This window comes from Penaeus japonicus, unplaced genomic scaffold (genome assembly GCF_977035675.1).
Source record: "Penaeus japonicus unplaced genomic scaffold, GWHDUDI00000001_assembly GWHDUDI00000029, whole genome shotgun sequence".
Taxonomy (NCBI): Eukaryota; Metazoa; Arthropoda; class Malacostraca; order Decapoda; family Penaeidae; genus Penaeus; species Penaeus japonicus.
In genome coordinates, this window is record NW_028234431.1 from 10,225,165 (window position 1) to 10,232,664 (window position 7,500).

General features: G+C 44.6%; 1 protein-coding gene across 7 annotated transcripts in view; it reads right to left on the reverse strand.

The window, feature by feature from the left end:
- Positions 1 to 7,500, reverse strand: part of LOC147468375 (innexin inx2-like) — a 20,155-nt gene that overhangs the window by 11,354 nt on the left and 1,301 nt on the right. For 2 of the 7 annotated variants that reach the window (XM_086553897.1, XM_086553892.1), the window contains exon 1: positions 7,409 to 7,490. The exons of 3 other annotated variants lie outside the window; for them this stretch is intronic. The gene's annotated coding sequence lies outside the window, so the exon portion shown is untranslated. 2 more of the 7 variants (XM_086553894.1, XM_086553893.1) reach the window with 2 other exon arrangements.

Sequence of the window (7,500 nt, forward strand, 5' to 3'; positions counted from 1 at the left end):
TATTGTTTCTGTGTTTGATTAAAGTAAATCAAAGTCGAGTAAAACGCTGTTTTTCAGACTTTTGCACTTTTAGTGCCTTGCCTTTCACCTTCAGTGCTTTGTTTTTGAAGGTAGCACGAGACTACAGTAGAAGTAGTCGGCCCCCACCCCAGACCCGCAGCACTCTTCTACCCCAGGGTAGCCCTTACGGGCTGTGACCCCTGGGTAGGGAGGCCCAGTAGTCTGGGGCGTCCTTTGGGTGCAACTTTTCTCTCCCCCTGAATTTTTTCCATTTTTTCTGTGTGACTTTCCTGAGCCTACGGGAGTCTCCTTGTGAGCTCCTGTATTCGCTTGGGGGGTGGGCACCAACTTACCGTCCCTAGGCAGGTTCGTCGGTAGGAAGGTGTCTTACATACGACTCCGATCCCTTAGTCAGTACTGGAGAACGCAACCAGGCTTCCGCTAAGGGGGGGTGAGGACGCTTAACGATAAGACTTGTTTTTTATTATCCTCTCTTAGCTATTGGGATTAGGTTGATATACAATAGTTAAGGGAAAGGTAGTCCTCTCAGGACAACGGGCTTTGGCCCAGGGTTCGGACCTGGTCCGACACCCAGTATGATTGATCCCCCGGCTACCCTTCCTCCTCCCCAAGGAGGAGGGGCGACTCTTTGACCAGTAATGACCACTTTGACCAGTAATGGAACCCCGACCAATGACCGACCCAGACGACACATTGATATCCCTCCCCAGAACGCAAGGTGCGTGAACATCCGTTGCATAAATGAAAATCAATCCTTGCAGAATGTCAACCCCTTTATCATTAAGAAGGTCCTTGATGGTCAAGTGGAAGGCGGGTTTGATTTTGTCCGTAAATTGCGAGATGGCAGCCTCCTTGTAAAATTGCAATTTAAGTCTCAGATTAATGCTTTACTTAAACTGACGCAAATTCATGACATTACAGTAAAAGTAACTATTCCTGTTGGCCCAAATACCTGTAAGGGAGTAATCTTTCACGGATTTGAGGACAATGGAAGAAAGCGAAATTCTTGATGCCATGAATGACCAAAACGTTGTAGACGCAAATTGCATGACCAGGAAGGATGGGAATGCGCGAATAAAGACCGGATTGTGTTTCTTGACCATTTCTTCACATAAAATTCCAAGTACTGTTAAAGTTGGGTATGAGATCGTTCAAGTTCGACCCTATATCCAAAAACCAATGCGTTGCAATAGATGCCAAAAATTTGGACACACCTGATTACGATGCAATGATAAAGATACAGACAAATTTATGTGCGGTAAATGTGCTGGAGCCCATGATACTACTACATGCAAGGAAAAGACACTCAAGTGTGCTAACTGTGGAGGTCCCCATCAGTCAGGCTCTGCTGAATGCAGCAGCCTGAAGACGGAGACTGAGACATTGGCATACATGAGAGAGCACGATGTTAGCTACCGTGAGGCCAAGAAGAAAGTTGAAAGTTTGACAAGCAAACCCAATACTTCTTACGCCTCAGCAGTAACTAACAATGTTTCCAATGCAATCAGTGTTTGTCAGCAGCTCGCAGTTAAAGACCAGGAAATTTCCGAATTAAAAGAAACAGTAAAGGACTTGATGAATCAAATTAAAGAATTGAATAAAACAAAGAAATTGCTGAATCAACCCAGCAAAAACAGCATCTTAAGGAGGACGATACCAAATCACAATCCGGATCGCACCTTCTAGTCCAGGCGACCCCTACTAAGACTTCGCCTGGTTTTTGGTCTACTCGTAAGGGTAGATCATCTTCCGCCGGGCGCATCCCTAGTGGAGGGGAGCAGGCCATGGAGGCTACTGTCTCCAAAAATTCCCGAGAGAGGCCCTCGGGAAGCGAGTGAGAGGAGAAGGCGCCTCCCTCCCAAAAAAAGAAAATAAAAACCGGCGGACAAGGCACTTCCAAACCCCATAAAACGTAATCCACGCGTATACCATTATACAATGGAACTGTCGAAGTCTTAGATCAGAATTAAACTCCCTTAGATTATTAGCCTCGTCCAATGCTCCTGATATTATCGTTCTACAAGAAAGCCATTTAAACGACCAAGTCTCTGACGAGGTCGTATCGCTAAGAAACTACCATCTTTGTAGAAAAGACCGAGAGGGAAGGGGTGGAGGTGGAGTCGCCATGTACATCCACCAGAATCTCCCTTTCACTGAAGAGACGATTAATTCTACTTTGGAACACGTCGCATGCAAAGTAAAATTCAATAACACGTATCTGACTATATGCTCAGCTTACTGTCCACCTGATAAAATGCTAATCTATGATGAGCTTTTTGCTATTCAGGACAGTCTGCCAAACAATAAATTAATTCTAGGTGATTTTAATGCTCGTCATACATCATGGGGTTCCCTGCGGGTGAATGGTAGAGGTGAGCAAGTAGTTAAGTTGATCAACGACTCTGATCTGGTTCTTCTAAATGATGGTAGTCCAACGCGAATAGACGATAATACCGGTAATTTGAGCTTTATTGACCTATCACTGGTTTCTTCAACACTAGCAGCCAAGTGCCTGTGGCACACCATTGACGACTCGTTGGGAAGCGATCACCTTCCTATTTGTATTCAATATTCATGCGACACCACGAGGACGCCTTCAGCACCCAAATTTAACGTAAAAAGAGCAGATTGGGTCGCCTTCGCAAGGAGCGTCAAGCTCGAAGTTGTTGGAGAAACCATTGATGTTCAAAATTGTATTATAAATGCAGCAATGGCAACCATCCCTAAGACTTCGACAGATAGCGTTAAGCATAGAGTTCCATGGTGGACACCAGATTGCCGCAGGGCGCTATGTGAACGAAATAGGGCCTACAGGCTTTTCCATAATAATAATACCAACGAGAACTTTCGCAATTACAAACAAGCGAGAGCTAGGGCTCGTAGAACAATCAGACAAGCCAAAAGAGACTCCTGTCGAAGCTTTGTCTCTACAATTAATAGTAACACCAAGTTGTCAGAGGTTTGGTCCACAGTAAATAGAATAAATAGAAATTAATCATCAATAAAAATCAGAAACATCTTGCATGAGGGAAATAATTATGATTCACCTAGAGACATTGCTAACCAATCGCCAGGCAGTTCTCTTATAGAAGCAGCTCGGAAAACTACAACCCTGCATTCCTGACCACCAAGGAAGCATCCAAGCTGCAACCAATTCACTTTGCCACAGGAGATAACTTTGATTACAATAAAGATCTTTTAATGAATGAGCTTGTCCGAGCCCTAGAAGCCTGTAGAGGAACATCCCCAGGCCCCGATGAGATTCGATATGAGATGATAAAGCATCTTAATCATGATGACATGATTAAGTTGCTAGAAGTGTACAATGATATTTGGAAAAGCCAGACTTTTCCAAATTCATGGCACTTCACCCACATCATTCCCATATTGAAAGGAGGGGGAAATCCCAGATCCGCCATCTCTTACCGCCCAATTGCGTTGACAAGTTGCTTATGCAAGTTCATGGAAAGAAATGTTAATAGTAGGCTATTGCATTTTTTAAATACCAGGAATTTACTAGTTGACGTGCGGCTTCCGAAAGGGACGTCAAACTCTCGATCAGCTGGTAAAACTGGAAAGTCATATTCATGAGGCATTTGCCAAAAAGCAATTTTTGATTTCAGTATTTTTAGATATAGAAAAAGCCTACGACATGACATGGCGACATGGCCTACTCAGAAAACTTTATGCTTTCGGATTACGTGGAAACTTGCCTTGTTTTATCCAAAATTTCATTTCTGACAGAACGTTTTCTGTCAAATTGTTTTCTGACAATGTCACTTTCTCGGACATTTTTGTCCAGGCAAACGGGGTCCCACAAGGAAGTGTCTTGTCTCCAACATTATTTTTATGTATGATAAATGACATTTTACCATCTCCCCCTCGGAATCCTCGGAAGCAATAATGGAGAGTTCTCGGCAAATCAGATCCAATTGGCACTGGGTATGATTCATAACTGGGGCCTCCAGTGGGGTTTTAAGTTTTCCATTAGAAAGAGTATTGGCGTGGTCTTTACACATAGGAGAAAGCCCAACATCAGGCTAACTCTAGACAACCACCCAATACCTATTCAAAATTCAGCTAGATTTCTTGGTCTACTCTTTGATAGTAGATTAAATTGGAAAGACCACATTGGTCAGTTAAAGAATAAATGTCAAAAAGCACTCAATTTATCAAAGTGCATTTCTGGACACAAATGGGGAGCTGATAGAAAGTCTTTACTGATGTTATATAAATCCCTGATTAGATGTAAAGTAGATTAAGGGTCAATCGTGTATGGCTCGGCAACGAGCTCAACTCTGAAAGGTTTGAATGTTGTGCAGATTGCGTGTTTACGCGTCTGTCTTGGAGCCCTCAAGTGCACTCGCACCGAGTGCCTAGAGGTAGAGTCGGGAGTACCTCCCCTCCGTCTTAGACGCGGCCAGCTTGCGCTGACCTATGCCGCCAAGGTAGCCAGGCAGCCCCAGCATCCCAACAGGGATGTTTTGCGCCGGCAGTTAGGGCCCCAGCACCGCGGCGGAAAGCCGCTGTGCAATAGACTCCATGACCTCACAGATAAAGTCGGTATAGATCTCTCTACCATCGATACCCTGGTTCAGTCAAATATAGCACCGTGGGAGACACCCAATTTTTCTACCGTTGTAGACTGGCTACCATCAGCCAAAGCCACGGTGTCGGAGGTGGAGGTACGCTAGAGGTTCAGAGAGATCCTAATTAAACATCTTTCCTTTTTTCATTTATATACCGACGGGTCCAAGACAGACGAGTGTGTGGGAGCGGGTGTATGGTCGACTGAATGTCAGTTGAGATTTCGATTGCCGAATCATGCATCGATCTTTCTTGCCAAACTTTTTGCAATAGATAAAGCTTTAGATTTTGCCCTATCGACGACCCACGATAGAATAGTCATATTTTCAGACTCTTTAAATTCAATTAAAGCCGTTAAATCACTAGAAACCACCAATAATGAAACACAGGGTAATATCATTCGTAAACTACATAGTGCCAATAAATCAATCAAACTGATATGGCTACCTGGACACTCGGGTATCCATGGCAATGAACAGGCTGACAAACTAGCCGGGTCGACTGAAGATATGGAGCCTGGTATTGTCCGCACAGATCTCAGGTGTTTTGTCTCTTTATAAAAGCAAAAATCCATCTCCTGTGGCAGAGTGAGTGGACCGACCTCACAATCAGAAAAATCAAAATTGAAATAGAAATGTGGGACACAGCCCACAGGAAAAACAGAAGGGAGGAGGTGGTATTGGCTCGGCTTCGGGTCAATGCCACAAGATATACCCACCTTACTCCCTATATGAATAAAAATTTCCCTCCACAGTGTGGCCAATGCAATAGACCTTTTACAATACCACACTTTTTAATATCCTGCCAAACATACAAGAGACCAAGACAAAAAATAAAAAACTATTTACAAATTAAAAATATTGAATGTAACATAAACAATTTACTATCAGATAATGAAAAAATAATTAGTAAAGTAATCACTTTTCTAAAGGAGACAAAACTTTATGACCTTATGTAGATTGATAAAATAAAATGGAATCATTGGCTTAATAACCTTGGCTTGTGCCGCTGGTTGATAGCCAATAAATCCAACAAGCAAGCAAGCCAACCACCCTCTCTCTCTTTCTCTCGCTCTTCGCTATTTCTCTTGTGCCTCGCTCTCTTTCTCTCGCTCGTCGCTCTCTTTCTCTCGCTCGTGGCTCTCTTTCTCTCGCTCGTGGCTCTCTTTCTCTCGCTCATGGCTTTCTTTCTCTCGCTCGTGGCTCTCTTTCTCTCGCTCGTCGCTCTCTTTCTCTCGCTCGTCGCTCTCTTTCTCTCGCTCGTCGCTCTCTTTCTCTCGCTCGCTCGCTCTCTTTCTCTTCCACTCGTGCGCTCTCTTTCTCTCGCTCGCTCGCTCTCTGTCTTTCTCTTCCACTCGTGCGCTCTCTTTCTCTCGCTCGCTCGCTCTCTGTCTCTCGCTCGTCGCTCTCTTTCTCTCGCTCGTCGCTCTCTTTCTCTCGCTCGTCGCTCTCTTTCTCTCGCTCGTCGCTCTCTTTCTCTCGCTCGTCGCTCTCTTTCTCTCGCTCGTCGCTCTCTTTCTCTCGCTCGTCGCTCTCTTTCTCTCGCTCGTCGCTCTCTTTCTCTCGCTCGTCGCTCTCTTTCTCTCGCTCGTCGCTCTCTTTCTCTCGCTCGTCGCTCTCTTTCCCTCGTTCGTCGCTCTTTCTCTCGTTCGTCGCTCTCTTTCTCTCGCTCGTCGCTCTCTTTCTCTCGTTCGTTGCTCATTTTCTCTCGTACATTGCTCTCTTTCTCTGGCTCGTCGCTTTCTTTCTCTCGCTCGTCGCTATTTTTCTTGTTCGTCGCTCTCTTTCTCTCGTTCGTCACTCTCTTTCTCTCGTTCGTCGCTCTCTTTCTCTCGTTCGTCGCTCTCTTTCTCTCGTTCGTTGATTTCTTTCTCTCGCTCGTGGCTCTCTTTCTCTCGCTCGTGGCTCTCTTTCTCTCGCTCGTCTCTCTCTTTCCCTTTCTCCTTTTCTTATCTACCTCGCACTCTGTTCTCTCTCCTTCATCCCTCCCCATCTCTTTCTTATCTTTTCTCCTCCCTCCCTCAACCATTCTCTCTTTCTATCACGGAGCCTTTAGTTATGTAAGCACCTTAAGTCTCTTCTACTCTCTTCTATATTATAAAGGACATCTATCAAACTTTCTCGCTTCTGCAGTTGATGTTACATCATGGGCCTTTCCCCACAACAAAAAGAAAGTCTGTACTGCTGCGCCCTTCCCTATTCACTATCGAAGGAATGCTAGACGGCTCAAAGTGTAACCAGAAACCACCATGGCAACTTCAGTTCTCGTCCACAAGTACCAACGACGCGGCTTGGTGGTTCGCGAACATAACGTGTGTGGTGCCCGCGTCAGGCTAAGATGCAGGCCCAGTGTGGCAGGGTTCCCTGGCAAGGGATGTGGCTTAGTACTTCTCTTATAAATTCCGAAACACACCCAATGCCAGCAATCTTCAACATTATTGCCTTATAAACCTGTTACCATAAAGACAGTTCATAATAGACGTGTGTAAATACCTGCTTAGGGACAATCACTTAGACTTAATTCTCATGAGACACCCCCACTTTGGTGGGTGTTAAGTGTACAGTGTACATTATACATACGTTTCACGCGAGTCACAAGTCACTTGTATGAATTAGAGTACTTTTCATGTACAAGGTCTGCTGCTCTCTGAGTGTAATAAATTTATGAAAAACAATTCATAGATGGCACCAAAGCACATCAATCATCAATGCATGTGAAATCGCCGCCATTCTAATCAAAGCACAAAAATTTTCAAAGGGTTCAGCTGTTGTTGTTATCGTCGAAACACTTCTATGTTTACACGAAAATATGATTGCTAAACGCCAACTCTCAGTCAGAAATCTGAAAGGAGGGTGAGGCTGTTCCACTGCGCTCTCCTTTTTTTACTCTTAA